The 18,229-nt window shown below is 44.0% G+C and overlaps 1 long non-coding RNA gene across 1 annotated transcript in view; it reads left to right on the top strand.

Annotated features, from left to right (window-relative positions):
• LOC310764901 overlaps positions 1-18,229 on the top strand; it is a 111,511-nt gene that overhangs the window by 12,833 nt on the left and 80,449 nt on the right. The window contains exon 2 of the long non-coding RNA XR_014549336.1: positions 11,484-11,671. This is a non-coding gene — a long non-coding RNA (uncharacterized lncRNA). The remainder of the gene's footprint in view (positions 1-11,483; positions 11,672-18,229) is intronic.

Below are 18,229 nucleotides of genomic sequence, written 5' to 3'. Positions count from 1 at the left end.
TCATCACTCCTTCCTGTTGAAGGTCGTGGTTCAAGAAGAGAGAGGAAAATACTTGAGGTAAACCATTGGCTGCACAGGTGGCGTCATCAGGAAGGATTTGGTTTCTCGGATCATGTGCTTCGCTTCTTTGAGGTAGGACATTTGGAGAGAGATGGGCTGCAGTTGGCAAGAATGTGTTTGCCAAGAATCTTGAGAATCTGACCAGGAGAGCTTTAAACTAGATCTTGAGGGGGAGGGAGAAAACAATATGAATGTCAAAATAGCACCTAGCACTGGGGATAATAGCTACATGTATGCACAGGAATGATGTATGGACATTGTGAATGATGTATGGAAGTGAGAGCTTCACCATAAAGAAGGCTGATCACTGAAGAATTGATGCTTTTGAATTATGGTGCTGGAGGAGACTCTTGAGAGTCCCATGGACTGCAAGAAGAACAAACCTACCCATTTTTAAGGAAATCAGCCCTGAGTGCTCACTGGAAGGACAGATCCTGAAGCTGAGGCTCCAATACTTTGGCCACCTCATGAGAAGAGAAGACTCCCTGGAAAAGACCCTGATGTTGGGAAAGATGGCGGGCACAAGGAGAAGGGGACGACAGAGGATGAGATGGATAGTGTTCTCAAAGCTACCAGCATGAGTTTGACCAAACTGCGGGAGGCAGTGGAAGACAGGAGTGCCTGGCGTGCTCTGATCCATGGGGTCACGAAGAGTCGGATACGACTAAACGACTAAACAACAACATGCACAGGAAACCGAGGTAGTACTTCAGAAACCCGCTAAAGGGCAAGAAATTATAGGAAGGAAGCAGCTGCAGGGAACAACTCATGGTTTCAGTTGTCTCTACACAAACGCACAGAGGATGGGAAACAAAACAAGATGAGGGGATCATCTATCTTGGATCTGGTCTTCACCAATAGGGAGGAACTGATTGATGAAGTGGAAGTCAGGACTAGAGGACATGCCAGAAGGCAGCATCAAGGAGCAATTCAGAAGACTAATCTCCTGATTAGAATAATCAAGGATGCAGTACCAGGGCTTTGCAATGTTAGCAGAGCAGCTGCGAAAAAAGCAGATAAAAGCAGATAGAGTCCAGAGAGAAAAGAAACAGATTTTTTAAAAACACATTTTTTATTAACATTTTTAAACAATTGAACAAATCCAATTCAATTTCTATACTATATTCCCTTAAACTTTTGACTTCCCACCCTTTCTTCCATGATGTTTCTATTCAAATCATTCATCTACTGCCATAAATATAATATTTCTTTAAAACATATATCCTACATAACATTCCTTTATCATTCTCATTCCTTTGCTTATATTTCAAGTCCTGACTGAAATTTCATTAAGAAAAGAAACAGATGTAAGCTGAACAAATACAGGGTAATAAATTGAAGAGAAATGAAACAGAGGTTTGACTTTCTTAGGCTAGGCCTACACAAGGGAAAAACTCGTTCAGAATGACTTTGCCCTCCAACTTCATGAGTTGTGAAATCTCAACGGTCTTCCTCACTGAAAGCAAACTCCGAGCTGACTAGAATCTCCAGAGTTTGCTGTCATCCAGATCGGAAGCAGAATTATGCCCTTAAATCACACACTGGATGGTCCCTGCTGTACCACTTCCTGCAGCAGAAAGAGGAAGCCCTTGCATATTCCTTCCTGTTCAGAAGGATGTAATGGTGTCAAGTCTCAAGTTCTTCACCAGGAAGGTTTCAGCCTGCAGTTCAGTAGTTCTCCACATGGGGCAGGTGGACATAGATTCTAGCTGCTCCTGGCAATATTTTATTCATATCCTAGAAAGGGTATCAGACCTGGTTCTCCAGGTGGATAGTAGTCATACTAAACTGTCCAGCCATATCCTCAACTCCATCACTCTCCTCCTTATGATGTCATAATTATGACAGTGTGGCAAATCCAGAAATGTGTGATGATATCATCATGACTTAGACTGTAACCAAAGCCCACAACTGTAACTCAAAGATCAGATCGTACCTTTCACACACTTGTACGTTTGCCCTTCCTGTTCATGAATTAAAACAACACATACTTCTTTGATTTTTCTTCTCTTTTTGAGAAAAAAAATATCCCTGGCTCACTGGAAACTCATACATTTCCCGGAAAATAATAGGCAATGTTCTGAGCAGATTTAAAATGTGCAAGCTGAATTAAGGGATAGAGAAGGTGCAGGGAAAGAGTTCATATAAAAATAAATTGGTGTGGTGATATTTAAGTGAAGGCAAATGCAAGTTTAATATCAAGCCCTATTAAAACAATTGAGAATCATGAGAGCTGATTTATTATTTATATAGCACACTAAAAGTTATCTGTAAAGGAAATTGTGCAATATGTAGTAAATTAGACTGAACTGAACTATAAATTCGGATTAAGTTTTATACTGTCTTTAATATTTAATGTGCCATCAGAACTTGCAGTTTCATTTACAGTAGCTCAAAGTTCAGGAGGAAGTTCAGAGGTGTCCCAAGAGAAGGATTTGTGTCCTGCTGCGTTGGCAATGCCTTTGCTCAGAAAATCTCCATAATTCTGCACACCTCCTATTTATTTTGCTGTCCCTGTGTTTGAGCCAGCAGTTTGCCATGAAGAGGGGTGGAGACTGAATGCACAAAGAATACAAAAATACAAAAATAAACAGCACCATGCTTTGGACACAGATGGTATCAATCCTTGGCCTCTCCAGGTTGGGCGGGGAAAGGCCCCTCTGCTTTGAACTCTGGAGAGACACTGCCAGTCAGTGCAGACAACACTGATGGGCCTATGGTAGGATTACCAGACATCCCCGGTTCCTGGGGACAGTCCCCGGATTTGCAAATCTGTCCCCAGACAAATTCTGTCACTGGAATGTCTCCAGTTTTGCAAATCTGTCCCCGGGAAATGTGGCAGCAGCAGCCTCAGCAGCCCAGAGCCAGCCTGGTAGTGCAGTCGGCTCTGGCTGGCTTCAGGAGCTACTAGCTGCCCGCTGCCAGGGTGCCCACCATTTTTCCTGGCCGGAAGTCCCCATATGATGTGTTGCAGTACAGACCTCCTGCCCCCTTCCCCCTTTGTTTTGACTGATCAGGGGAGGCTTGGGCGTTGCGGGCAGGCAGTCGTTGCCCAGCTTTAAAAAAACTCTGGGCATTTATGTTTCACAGGGTGCAAAAGAAGGGCTTTGCACCTTGCCTGGCAGAGAAACCTTGTGCCTTGAGTCCCTCCTGTGCAATGGCTGCCTGCCCATGACTCCTGAGCCTCCCCCAATCTGTCAAAACAAAGGGAGAAGGGGGAAGGAGATCGGGGAAGGCTCAGGAGTCACAGGCGGGTGGCGCGCCATTGCCCAGTTTTTTAAAAACTCTGCGCATTTATGTTTCACAGGGTGAGAAAGAAGGGCTTTGTGTGCTTGGGCCCAGGGTCTTTTGCATCACCATCCCCACTACTGACTCCCTGTTGCTACTCAGCTTCATTAAAAAAAAAAGTGCCCCCGGATTCATTGAAAAAAATCTGGTAACCATAGCCATAGTCTGACCCTGTATAAGTCAATGGAATAGTAGTGACAAGGGATCACAACCCAAAGTGCAAGCAGTTCTTGGGTGTCATGTCAGAGCTAACTGGCAATTCAATTGCACCCAGAGAACCCTGGCTACAAAGTGGTATGTATGTGTTTTGCTTAGCAGCCAGGTAGAACCTCGGAAATTCCTCCAGCCTGAGGTTTCTAGAGGCTAACAGGTATGACTGTTGCAGCTGCACTCTTCCTTTTTGCCAGAGGCCAGGCTTGATCTGTTTCATTCCTCTTATCAGTTTGTGGCTCAGTAAAGTTTGCCAAGACCTTAACTTCCTGGATTCCCGTTGCTTTATTCAGCCACTTCTGTTAAAACTGTGCCACCCTCCCGTCTTCTGGTCTAGTACCTTGAGCACTGGGTCTAGCTGCCATCTTAATTTCCCGCAATGCCCCCATCATGGCATTGATCTAAAGCACCAAGTGACATTAAAATGGCAGCTCCCAATGAGGGCCAGCCTCACTGAAGAGAGGCAGAAGCCTCAGGTGACAGATGTTGAGATGTGTGGGGGCGGTGGCAGCAGCAGCAGGCCCCTACTCTTCTTTCTGAGCCCCCTAGACTACCCCTGTGATTTTCTGAAATAATTTGTGGTGAGCCCTTTAAGTTAGCCAGCTGCCCACTGGTGTGGTGCAAGACACTGTTCCAACCATTGTTGATGTACAAGTCAACTTCCAGTTGGTTTCTGTGTGCTCCAAGGCAGTGGCCCCTCACAAAACAGCAATTCCTGGAGTTTCCTGTGAGAAGGGGTTGATTGTTAGACCACCCTGGGAATAGTAGCTCTGCAAAGGAACTAGGGGTTTTCTAACAACTATTGACACTCGTAACAAACTATAGCTCAGATAATCCTATGGGGGAAACCATAGCTGTGTAAAGTAGAATTATAGTGCTTTAAATGTATGGTGTGAATATGACCTTATTGGGCAAGTCTCTCTCCCCGCCCCCCATTACTAGGCAGATAGATAGAATCTGCAATTTGTTTGCCTTGCCCCATTGAAATTTTACACAACATGCATCACAATCATGGTACTGTGATTTTAATTGTCGTCAGTTGCCCTGGCTGTGGCGTATACATTAGAAGAGCAGGGGAGAAATAATCATATAAATAAATAAATAAGTTCTTAGACGTTGTGGAAAGGTCTACTCTCAGTGTGAACTTTCAGACTGCTGAGCTCAGCGAAACGGATGGAGTTTTCTTTCAAGTGCAAAAGGAACAGTTCCCTGGAACACACATCGATATTCCATCTCCTTGGCTATATGGTCACCTGACTTAGGGAGAAAAGAAGTCCAACTGAACATTGTTTCTGACATATAAGACAGCTGCTTTCTTGAATCACCAGAGGTGATGAAATTTATTCCTCAATAGAAGAGATAAATCCCAATATTTCTCCAGCAATAGTTATGAACTTAATCCAGGCCTGAAATAAATTCCGAGAGCATAATAGACTCGCAGCAGAAATGATTATTTATCTGCCGTTTTCTTTGATTGATAAATTCATAGCAAGAAGGGTATACCTAAGAAATGAAAAACATGCATATAGATGGGCTAATTCTTCCTCGCAGGATGCATGCAATAGCAGCAGGATAATTAAATATTAATTTAAAAACAATTTTATCTTGAATTTGCTTGAAGAAGGGAACTGTGGTTGGCCCAAGAAGCAATGAATGAAGTGGGATGACGGCCATCCTTTGAAAAAGAAAAAGAAAAAAGAAGGAAGGTATTACCTAGATTGTTTTCATGGGCCAGCCTAACCTAATTTATAGAGTTGCTGTGAGGATAACACTGGGGAAAGGGAGAGCTGTGTACGCCACCACTGGAGGAAAGATGAGATATCAGAAATAAATTAAACAAATGCATTAAACAAATTGTTCTTGGAATTTCAAGCCACATATACTCATTTAAATATCTGCAACATTATATCTATTGTTTCTCTTGAGATTGGTTGCTCCAGCACAATATATCTTCTCTAGAAATCCATACTGTAGACCATGGCTTAGAGATATAATACCAGCTTTGCATGCCAAAGGTTCCAAGTTGAACATCTCCAGGTAGGACCAGGAGAGATCTTCTCTAAAACCCCGAAGAGCCACTGCCCGTCAGTGTAGGGAATATTGAGCTGGATGGACCAAGAGTCTGATCCAGTCTTCTGCGGTATATCTCAAGGGCTGTCACATGGAGGATGGAGCAAGCTTGTTTTATCCTGCTCTGGAGGGTAGGACTCAAACCAATGGTTTAAAGTTATGAGACAGAAGATTCCGACTGTGCTGGTCCTGGGGGGTTACCATGCGGCATGGTCCGAGTTCAGTCCGAGGTAGAGGGTGTGGTATGGGGGCTCTCTGTCAAGGCTGAAGCGAGGTCCAAGGCAAGGAGTCGGGTGAGGTCAGGAACTCTGGCAGAAGAGCAGGACAGGGTGCCGGCAGGAACAGGTTACCAACAATGTTGCTCCCGCAACCTGGGACTGGGTTGGTTGGTTTTTATCTCCTCTGAGGCATAGGGCGGCCCCAGTCCACAGGTGACTAGCATCTCCTTGCCTGGAGGTGAGCACTCCTCCTGCAAGAACTTAGTTCCCTCCGCCTCTCTGCCCTGAGCCTCTGCAGCTCAGGAGAGGCTGGAGGGTTACTGGACCAAGAGGCAACCTCACCTTCCCCTGACGGGGCTGAGAGTGGAGCACCTGCAGGCAATGGGTCCTCGATCACCTCCGGAGCCAGAGCAGATTCAGCTGGTGTCTGCTCCTGAGGATCCGGCACAGGTGAGGGCCCTTTAGGTTCAAGCCCCAGCCCCGGCTTAGCCGGTCCTGGAGGCAGGGACTCCTGTGCAGGCTGGGATTCCTCAGGTTCAGCCTCTGAATCCGATTCCCAGGCCATCACACCTACTCAATACCAGGAAGAACTTCCTGACACTAAGAGCTGTTTGACAGTGAAATGGATTCCCACAGGCGGTGGTGGACTCTCCTTCCTTGGAGGTTTTTAAGCAGAGGTTGGATGGCCACCTGTCCTGGATGCTTTAGATGTGATTCCTGCATTGCAGGGGGTTGGACTAGATGACCCTTGGGGTCCCTTCCAACTCTACAATTCTATGATTCTAGACAGCAGCAGAGGAAGCTGCTCTGGGGCACACCCAGGTGTTGGGCGAAACACCCTTAGGGGCGGGGCGAGGGCAGGGTGCACCGTGAGGCCTCTGGAGTCTGCTTGCCTCCTCCCCCTTAGCCACCCTACAGCTGGGGCGGAGGCAGCGGGCGGACCATTTGGGCAGTGTGGAGCCTGTGCGAGCCCAAGCCACCGCACCCCTCCCAGGAGACATGCATGGCTAGGGCGTGCTGGAGGCCCCGCGGTGAGTGCCGCCCAGCATTTTGTCACCCCCCTCAGTGGTGACACCTGGGGCAGCCCACACCCACTGCACCCCCTTCCTCTGCCCCTCATTCCAGAGCAATGGCCAAAATGTGATTCCAGGGTGTTATGGCCATCAGGACGATGTGGCAGACTATGGATTTTTTAAAATGCCTTTTGCAACCTTTCTCCAGTTACTGTCACACCCATCTCAGAGATGTGCCGACATGAAATGTAGTTATAATTATTGTGATTGGGCAGGGGGTGAAAGGTTACGGGTAACCTTCCAAGAACTTTGTTTTTATCACTCAAAAGAGGAAGGAGTTTTTAGAAAGTGTTCCTGAAAACCAATTTTTTTTTCCTCCTCTCATTTAAAGCTAGCCACAGTAAGCTTTTGAAGTGCTCAGGTCTGAAGTGTCATTACTGCATTCCCTGGGCTTGGCAACTTTTTGTACATGACAAGATTGGCTTCTCTGTACACACAGACCTTTCAAAATGACAGTTTTTAAGAAAACCCCAATGTTGCTTTCATAATGCAGCTAGGTGATTGAGTGACATTTGGTTACACTGTTTTATGACATGCGGCATGTACCTTCCTGCCTTCTGAGCCAATAAAATGAACATTTTGAAAGAGACAATCTTTTAAGTGTGTCACATAAACCATATCCTTGTTACTTCTGACACCATTTAAAAATGGCTAGTTGTAAAAAGTGGAAGCCTAGGGATGACACTCAGTGAAGCTATGCCCTGCATTGCAGAGGGCTTGTGCACATGTTAAATGTGGTAGCACCTTTCAGAGAGGTAGGAGGCAAGAAAAGGTAGAGGATTTTCAATCTCTGCAGGCATGCAAGCAAAGAAACTAGATAGAAACTATCAAACCAACCCAACTGAATGTTACTTCAATTAGTTGAGGGACTTTCTTTTAACTTTCAATAACACCAACAGATAGCATCTAGCTTATATTCACATTTACCAGAGGATTGAGCAGATAAGATCAATAGTGAGTCCGATGGTCAAGAAGGCCATTACTGCACATGCTGTAGAGCAGGGGTCAGCAAGATTTATCTGGCCTGGGCCAGATTGGTCCCGCAGAGATCCCTCCATAGGCCGGATCACATGTGTGTGTAATCGCGCGCGTGCGATTTCTGGTGTCTGTGCAGATGCAATGTCCGGTGCTGCGGAAATGAGTCCTTGTGCCGCGCTGCACTGGTTTAGTGCAGTGCACGAGTGGGCGGCTTAGTTTGGGGGTGGCTCGGCGGCTGGTCAAACGACCTCCGCAGGCTGCTTCCAGCCCATGGGCCTTAGGCTGGTGACCCCTGCTGTAGAGGAAAATGAGGGGAAGATGGGGCTGCTCAACCTGGGAAGGTAACCCATCTAAGGAGAAGGAAAACTTTGCAGCTATACTCATTCATGAGAAAGGCATCAGGAGTAAACCAAAGGGCCTTCTGGCGGTTCCCTCACTGTGAGAAGCCAAGTTACAGGGAACCAGGCAGAGGGTCTTCTCAGTAGTGGCACCCGCCCTGTGGAACGCCCTCCCACCAGATGTCAAAGAGAAGAACTACCAGACTTTTAGAAAACATCTGAAGGCAGTCCTGTTTAGGGAAGCTTTTAATGTTTAACAGACCACTGTATTTTAACACTTTGTTGGAAGCCGCCCAGGGTGGCTGGGGAGGCCCAGCCAGATGGGTGGGGTATAAATAATAAATTATTATTATTATTATTATTATTATTATTATTATTATTATTATTATCTGATGCCTTGAGGGACATATTCAGGAGAAGAAAGGGCTAAGGAGTAAACTCTACACAAATCCAGAGTGGAGTCCTTAAGAAAGTTGGATAGTGTCTTGTATGCCTCCTTCCAGCAACCCCTACAGCCAAGCTGGTGCCAAATGTGTAGCCAAGATGGGAGTCTTGTTGTCTGGGCAGCTCAGGACTTCCATATACACTACCCAGGTTTGCACCGCAGAGAGGTCTGTTCAATGCTTCTAATGCAGCAGAAACAATGCAGAAGGCAGTAGCTTTGAGTTACCGGTCTCAGCAGCCACAGCAGGCGCTGTGATTCTCCAGCAGTTTGGCTTTACCCCCAGAGGCACAATCCATTGTCTCTTGACACAAAATTGGGCTTATTTCTGTGAGGGACTGCACTGTAAGTTGTGCCCAGAGTAGACACAGTAAAATCAATGGGTGAAAGTTAATTATGACTAAGGATGAGTGAACTTTAGAGGAGGGTCCGTGCATCTGTGGTAGAGCCACTGTTTTAGATTCAAAAGGTTCCATGTTCAATCCCCAAGAACTTTAGGTAAGGTTGGGGACGCCTTCCTGTCTGACATCCTGGAGAGTCACTGTCAGTGAGGCCAAACTGAACTAGATGGATCATGGGTCGACTCAGTATAAAGCAGCTCCCTAAATTGCCCTGATAGAAATTGTAATTTCCTTACTAATTGCTGTAACAGGTAGTATGATCTCAGGCATTACCTGAGATCCTGTAACTATGTTCTGTTTTCTTGTTGTTCTAGAAAAGCAATGTCAGACACCAGGAAAAGAAAAAGAAAAAACAACAGGAGATGAATATAGACACACGCAGTTATAAAATCTTATACAGTGGTACATTGGTTTGCATACATCTTAGTTTGCATATGTTTTGGATTACAAACACGTCAAACCCGGCAGTGCGTGTCCCGGTTTGCAACCTTTTTTTTTGGATCACAACCCTTTTTCTTTTCTTTTTTGAATTATGAACAAATTTTTTTGGGAGGCCCCATTGGTGAAAGCACCCCTTGGGTTACAACCTGTTTGAATTTACTAACGGACCTCCGGAACGGATTATGGTTGTAAACCAAGATACCTTAATTCATTCCGAAGGTCCGTTCTTAACCTGAGGCGTGCTTTCACTAATGGGGCCTCCCACTGCCACCACACCATCACCGTGAGATTTCTGTTCACATCCTGGGGCAAAGTTCTCAACCCGAGGCACTACTTCCGGGTTATCGGAGTTTGTAACCCGAGGTACCACTGTACTTCATTTTGGCTAGGGATGAGGATTAAATGTTAAGGAAACACTTTGCAGAGAAAAGATGAAGGAAAAGAGAGAATTTGTGCATGTGAATTCAGAATGGGAGTTTATGGTTGCACCTAACATGCAGATTTGTTAGGAAGTCAAGAATATTTCAAGGCCCGATGTGATGACTTGCCTCATTTACCTGCCTATGGGTAGGGAAGGAGCAACTACTTGTTCCTGCCAGGAAATGCTGCCAGCTGAGAGAGGCAAACAAGCTGTGAGTCAAGAAGTAATAGACCACAAATGGATCACTTCCACTCCTCAACACAGAAACCTTAAATAAGGCATCGCTGCGGCAAAACTACATCACCTTTAATTTGGGTCCTATGAGCCTGTATAACTGCTTAAATCTGCTATCTGTGGGACATAAATGTTTCCCAAAAAGTGTTCTGTTGCTTTGGCTCAGTTCTAGCTTTCAATGCCCTCCTCCAGACATGGTGGCCATGTCATAAGAAAACAGCCTTTCACTACTGGAGAATGTGAGTAGCATAGTAGACTTCTGTGGAGCCATGGCTGGCTACCATGCAGCTTAAAAGGGCTAGTTATCCACCGAAGCAAACCTTCTAATGAATTACAACATCTAACGGGTTGAGGAAAGAAGCAGAGTGAAATTGCGACAGCTTGTACAACTGCAAGCCTCTTGTTTCCATGCACCTCAGTCTGCTCCATGTGACTTCACTATAACTCATCCCTGGGAAACCAATAAAAATTCCTATGCACTTCATATAAATCACAATCAGCTTAATGGCCTTAGACAATAAGCAGTTTGACACAGCAGGGAGGGGCCCATTGAATATCTTGCCAGCTTCTCTGCTGCAGTTTTATGCCTTACCTGACACAACACCTGGGAGAACAAGATGAATTATGCCCTCTGTTTCTTGATGAGTTATTGAGACCCTTGTTTATTTGTTTAGAAATATCCATTGGAAAGAAGAAAGAAAAAGAACAAGCAACTTTTCTTTGCCTCTTGAGAGTGTCAGGTTTTGTCAGAGAGGGGGATGTCCACCCATCACTGATAAACTGAGAGTGTACAGTTTGATCACCCAGAAAATGATGGTTTCTGAAAGGGCTGTGGAGGTCACTCTCCAAATTTCCAGAAATGGGTATTGTTGAAGAATGCAGCATAGAGGGTTGAAGGGGATTCAGCTTCTAGACTTCAAAATAGACATAGCACTGCTAAGTGCCACTAGTGCTTTCCTAAGGATAAGCACAGACTCTTCCTTTCTACCCCATCTAGTTGGATGGAATGGTATAGGAATGTTCAGCTTGTGACCAACGAACCTCTAAAGCACATTCACTGCCACACTTGCAGATGTAAAAGAGAAGTAGAGCTGTGTATCATCAGCATATTGCTGACATCGTACTCCAAAGCTCTGGGTGACCCTACTCAAGTAGACTTTAAACAGAATTCCATATTGAAGGCTCTAAGGGGTCAAAGAGCACTCCCCTAGAATCACCCTCTGGAAATGACCATCCAAGTAGGACTGGAACCACCACAAAGTACAGTGGTACCTCGGGTTACATACGCTTCAGGTTACATACGCTTCAGGTTACAGCCTCCGCTAACCCAGAAATAGTGCTTCTTGGTTAAGAACTTTGCTTCAGGATGAGAACAGAAATTGTGCTCTGGCGGCGCAGCGGCAGCAGGAGGCCCCATTAGCTAAAGTGGTGCTTCAGGTTAAGAACAGTTTCAGGTTAAGTACGGAACTCCGGAACAAATTAAGTACTTAACCCGAGGTACCACTGTAGTGTCAACCACCCACCCCCAACTCAGACAGCCACTCCAGAAGGATACCATGGTCAATTGTATTGAAAGCCGATCAAAAGTTGAGAAATAGCATGGATACATTTCCCCTGTCTCTCTCCTGACAGATGTCATCATACAGGGCGACCAAAGCTTCTGTGCCCAAACTGGGCCTGATTGAAATGGATCTAGAAAATCAGTCCAAGAGTGCCTGGATCTGTTCCATGACCACCCACTCACGAAGAGGAGACTGGCCACTGGCTTGTAATTACTTAGATTTTCTGAATGAAGTGAGGGTTTCTTGAGGAGTCAACACATGTTGTAGAGGTATCGTGCTGGTTGGGCCCATGCCTAAACCCCATGGCATTAAACAGGGCTAAGAGATGTTTTCAACTTTAATCAGCTAGAAATAGTCGTCTTTGGATTTTGTATGCAATGCTAAGCAATGCTGACTGCACGTGCTCCATAAATGAGAAGCCTTTATTGGTAGACATTGTCAGCTTTATTGAAGTGTCTGGACATCTGTGTGAAGTTGCTGAGGGGCAGAATATTCTTTCCTAACCTGAACTGCTATCTAGAGAAGAGTGGACTCCAAAAAATTAACAGTTGGCCAGCCTTGACATCTGGGTGTTGATATAGGTTTTAAATAACCCATACCTTTACACTGACTTCACCCTCAACTTTTGCGACACTATTTCAGATATTCATTCATCGCCTTGCTTTATGAGGAAGAGGCCTGGTCTCTAGGAAGAGAGTCCTCCTCATCAATAAAGACGGCAATTTGTGGGTCTAGATAAAACGGCATCTGTTCATAGCTAACAGGTGTTCACCAGCTCATTCTAATGCAGTGATTTTCAGACTTTTGCAGAAACTGATTCCACAGCAATGTATTTGCCAAAGAACCCCTGCTTGTTACCTGTGAAATGCCTGCACATCCCAGATTATATTTGTTCTGGGATGTGCAGGCTGAGTTATGGATGGATCCATTTCTTTCTGGTCCATGCAGTTTCTCATGTGTTCATTCCAGATTTTCTGCATTAATTGGTAATTTGTTTCTATTTAAATCTGCATGAAATTCTGTGTTTATATACATGCTTGACTTCTATATATTATCCTACAATGCACATTTTAAACACAAGATATGAGTTGTGTGAGTTTTGCAGTAAAACACTGCAAAATTTTGAGAATTTTGAAATCTAAAGGAAAATTATATTCTGACCCTCATATTAGTAGGGAACCATGAGTCAGGTTCATCCGTACCTATTATGAAAAACAAATTCTCCAAGCACCCCTTATGGGATGCTGGTTAGGGCTGATTTTACTTGTTATGAGCATATTGACCATCCAACGTAGCTGAATATTGAAATATTGATTCAGGACAGGCAAAAGAAAGAACCCAATAGATATAGATATAGATATAGATATAGATATAGATATAGATATAGATATAGATATAGATATAGATATAGATATAGATATAGATATAGATATAGATATAGATGATATAGATATAGATATAGATATAGATATAGATATAGATATAGATATAGATTAGATAGATATAGATATAGATATATAACACACACAAACATATAACAATTAGATTGCCTAGTTGTTAATTGTGCTATTTAAAAAAGTAGGATTGGTTGATTGATTTCCATTTGAACTATTCTACTTCCTAACGTTTAGAGAATATTTTGTTTGGCTGTCTGTTGTGTTTGTTAGGAATTTCCCTTGTCTTTTCAGAGCTTTTAATAAATGAGCAATAGTTATTTTCATACAAAAGAGGGTTAGGGTTATTAAGCTGTTAATTGTATTTTGTAGAATGCAGAAATTCTCTGCGTGTTTTTTGTTTGTTTTGTTTTGCTGTTTGCCTCTTTGCTTTAACCTATGTTCTGAACCACTTAAAGTTTTGTTAAAATATAGGCGGTATATAAATTGTCCATCTAAAGAAATAGTTAAACTATCAAATTTGCTCCCACGAGCTGTAGCAATGGCCTTAAATTCATTGTCTTGAAAAGACAAGGGGAATTTATGGAGACGATGGCTATCAAGGGCTACTAGCCAAGAAGGCTTTGTGAACCTTCCATTGCCAGACGCAATATTTCCCTGAATACCAGTTGGTGGGAATGTTGTCACACTTGGGTCCTGCTTGCAGGCTTCCAGTACTCAACTAATTTGTCCACTTCTGACACCAGGTTGCTTGACCAGCTGGGCAATGAGCCTGATCCAGCAGGACTCTTCTTACGTTTTTATGGACACTCTGTAGTCCACCATTGCTACATGGTTCAGGATACTGGCAATGGCAGGCGAGCTGTCTTGAAAGGGAGCCATCAAGTGATAAACAGCATGCATTGATTCATAGATTTGTGAGCTCTATTTTCACTCTAGCATGATTGTACTGGTGAATTGGCAAACTACATTTCTCTTTCAACCTCTCTTCTCTTCCCGCTTTCCCACAAATTCTTCCCTTCTGAACTTTTTCTCTGGTGCATTATTGGGTTTATATTATACTCTCGATACCTGATTTTTCTCTTTTGGAAAGAATAAAAGTGAAATACACTCCCCTTTCCCCTCCAATTTATGATTGAAACTCCTGTCAAAAAGGTGAGAAGTTGCACCAGAATTAACTAGGTTCTGGTGACAAATGGCAGGAGTCCTTATTCTACATCTGATTGAGCTGCCTCTGTTCCCATGGATAAGCTGTAAGTGCTAATGCTCACAGACCTGGCTTGTGAAAAGGCTGTAAATAAATTCACTCTTCAAACATCAGCTCCTCTTTTCTCCCTGTTGAGAAGCATCTTTCAATTTCTTCAGATACAAAAATGACAAAAAGAGAGGAAACCGTATTGAAGAAGATAATGTCATTTCCCCCCTTCCTAGAAGAGTAGCAATGTACCAATTTGTCAATTTCAGTTTTTCTCAGTTTCAATTTTTTCCTGCCTTGAGTTCAGTTCTTCATATTTCCACATCATTTTGTGGGTTCTGGTTTTTTTTTTTTTTTTTTTTTTTAAGTACTCATGGAAATTTGATTGTGGATTTCTTCTTATACACGTTTTTTTGGTGCAATTTCCCCAAACATACACATTTTTGCAAAGCAATTTCTTGTAATATTTTCTTGCCAAGCAATGTACTTTTTTGTACATTGTTTTTGTTAATATATGCTGTTTAATGGACACTAGCATAAGTATTTAAATACATCACAGAGTTAGAGAACTGCACTGCAAAATTCAGAGAATGAAGGATGGCTGTGTTTCAGCTCTCATATTATTTTGCATGATTTGAATTTGGTAGGTGTGCCTTGAAGTGTGAACCAAACTACATTTCTCCCCCATCCCTGCTAAAGGGCTTACTTTATAAAGAATAATTCATGTTTTTATTGGCAATAGTATTCCTCATCACAGCAAGAACCTGGAAAATCAGAACAAAGCAAATATGGGCTGTGGCCTGGTCAGAAAAATGGATTAAACAAATAACGGGCAGTGAAAAGTCAAACAAATGCACATTTTATGCAACATGGGTTGGTTGACTATGCACACTGACCACTGCCAGCCTGTTATCCTCCAGATGTTTAGGTCTACCGTGTCCATCAATGGCTGTGCTAACTAGGGATGATGGGAGTTGTGATACATTACAGCTAGAAGCACAATGTTGGTGAAGGTTGCCCCAATAGTTTTTTAATCTTTATCTAGGAAAGGTTGCCACCTAAGCTCAGTGGAATGCTACAGACTGTGTACTCCTACACAAACAGATGGCAATTCAAATTAGCAACATTGCTTTACATAGTGGGTCCCCTACTTGATGTCTCCTAGATAAATTTGTAGAGGGCAGAAATGCTCATCATTATTTCATTTGATAAATGATTGACTTGGTGGCACCCTGCTGTGTTATGCCCTCATTTTGACATTACGAATTGCTTGCTTGCTTGAAAGAGCATTGTGTTGAATGATGGGAGTTGAGAGATGGGTGATCTCCAATTCAAAACCAGCCATTATGGCTCAGGCTAATGGCAGCATTGTTGAGAGGATGAATGAGCTAATTCTTGTGAACTGCTTAGAGGATTTATTACATCAAGTGGCATATATATATTCTGCTAAATAATAGTAATTGCCGAGGCTTTGCAGACTGATAAAAAAGGTTTGCATACTCTCAGAGGAGGCAGTGATGACCATTAACTTTGATGGCTTCAAAGACAGATCAGACAAATTTCATTGAGGGTCAGGCTATCGATGGCACCAGCTACAATGGCTACCCTCTGCCTCAACTGTCAGAGGCCAAATGCCTATGAATACCAATTGCTGGGTATCACAGGTTGGGCTCAGCTAAAGTGTTCTTGCTTCTCCCCCCCCCCCCAGCTATATGGAGCCCCAATGCTTCTCCTGTTCTTGCGCAAGCCAGAGAAGCATTGGGGCTCCCTCAGCTGGGGAACAGGATGACTTCTGAGGCATTGGAGCTGTTCATCTGGGGGGCAGAAGGCCTCTTCCACACACCCACACCCCACTGAGCAGTTCAGCAAAACCCCGATGCTCCTTGGCTCGACCTTGAGCTTGAGAGGCATCAGAATGCCCTTAGTGTGTAGGGCTGGGCCACATATCTCAGAAGCAGCAGCCTAGATATATTCCAGTTATTGTGATATATCAGCATATACTGGTATGTATCTGCTGAAATATCACAAGGTTGAGAACAAAGCATCGCCCAGCCCTAGCACTAAACTAAATCGCCAGAGGGGGAGCTGTTGTGCTAACCACAGTGGCAATTTGCTTAGCTATCTCCCCTGTTGGACTTCCAAGGTGAGACATGGATCCCAAACTCATAAGGCAAGATTCACTGAAAACCCTTCCTACAAGCAGTAGGAGAGTCCTCTGAACTTGATAGCCATCGAAAGCAATTAGAAGTTCTTTACAGTTAAAAAGTAGAGAGCAAGGGGAAGGGATCCCTTACATTTAATAAATAAATAAATGATAAGCATGTGAGCTGTTTGCATGCTCTCTCCCATCTTTCCTCCAATCTCAAGAGCCCTAAGAAACTGTGTCAGAGGTTTGTGCCCAATCCCAGCTCATTTGCCATCCCACAACCCTTTTACCAGTTTTTCCCCTGCCAGTAACTGGGCGCTGGTTGTGAGCAGAGGCTGGATGATCCGTGGAAGGCTTTTACTGTGCAATTAACAAGATAAGTGAGTCCCTGGTAGGGGATGGTGCCATGGACCCCTGGGGGTGTTCTGTGGACCCCCAGGGGTCCCCGGACCCCTAACTGGGAACCCCTACACTAGGGGATTGAGCCTGAATGAAGTAGTCTGGTGACAGAGCCTGAAAAGGCTCCCGTCTTTCCCCAACCCTTTTTTGGAGCAAATTTCTCACTTGGAGTTATCCATGGTCCTGAAACTTTTGACAAGCCTTGCCTTGCCTTCTGATCCTCACTCCTGTCTCCATGGGATTCAGCATTAGACTGAAACAGGACTTTAGCCTTGAGAATGAGTGTTGTTGAGTGGGTGGTACAGAAACAGGAAGATACTTTCCCTAGCAGATTTCTGTAGCAAAATAACACAACACAATGAGACAGCTGTCATGAGGAGCAAAATTACTATTAAGGTGCTTCATGGCTATTTTCTTTTTATTTATTTCATAAACTAGATTCACTGCCTGAATGTTTTTCTTTTAAAAAACAACAAGAGCAACCCTGAAAGCAATTTAGAAAGGGGTGGGGGGGAGAGAAGCAATGCAACAACAGTTAAAAGCAAGGATTTAATTTTTTTTAAAAAAAGAAGTCAGCAATAAGTTAAAAACATATCTACCTATCTGGGTAGGCTTGTCTAAGCAAAAATGTTTTTAGGAGGTGCTGAAAAGAAGGTGCCTGTCTGATGTCAATAAGCAGATCACAGTAGTCAAGTGGGCATATACAGTGGTACCTCAGGTTACAGACGCTTCAGGTTACAGACTCTGCTAACCCAGAAATAGTACCTCGGGTTAAGAACTTTGTTTCAGAATGAGAACAGAAATCGTGCAGCAGTGGCACAGCGGCAGCGGGAGGCCCCATTAGCTAAAGTGGTACCTCAGGTTAAGAACAGTCTCAGGTTAAGAACAGACCTCCAGAATGAATTAAGTTCTTAACCCGAGGTACCACTGTATGGGGAAAGGCGATCTGATCTTGTAGGTAAGCTGGTCCCACAATGTCAAGGGCTTTATATACTGATAGTAACTCTTTGAATTTGTGCCAGTAGCAAATCCACAACCAGTGCAGATCTCTGAGCATAGGTGTTATATTCTGAGAAGGTCTCACTCCTGCGCTGCAGCATTTTCCACTAACTGCGCTAAGTGTGGCACAAGGGAAGCCCCACATAGAGTGCACTGCAGTAATCCAGGATCCCACAACAGCCCGCTGTACATTATAGCAGTGTTTCATGAACTGTGCTGGCTGACGCTGATGGGAGTTGTAGTCCAAAGCATCCGGGGTGCACCAGGCTGGTGAAACTTCATTTCCACTTAGTTTGGCTGACTGCACAATTCTGATGCTCCCCCTTCTCCCATGGCTTGCCTCCTGTGCATTGTTCTGAC

This window comes from Podarcis filfolensis, assembly GCF_964270895.1.
Source record: "Podarcis filfolensis genome assembly, chromosome: 6".
Classification (NCBI taxonomy): Eukaryota; Metazoa; Chordata; class Lepidosauria; order Squamata; family Lacertidae; genus Podarcis; species Podarcis filfolensis.
Note: the sequence above shows the minus strand (reverse complement) of the source record. Positions and strands in the feature narration are given on the sequence as shown.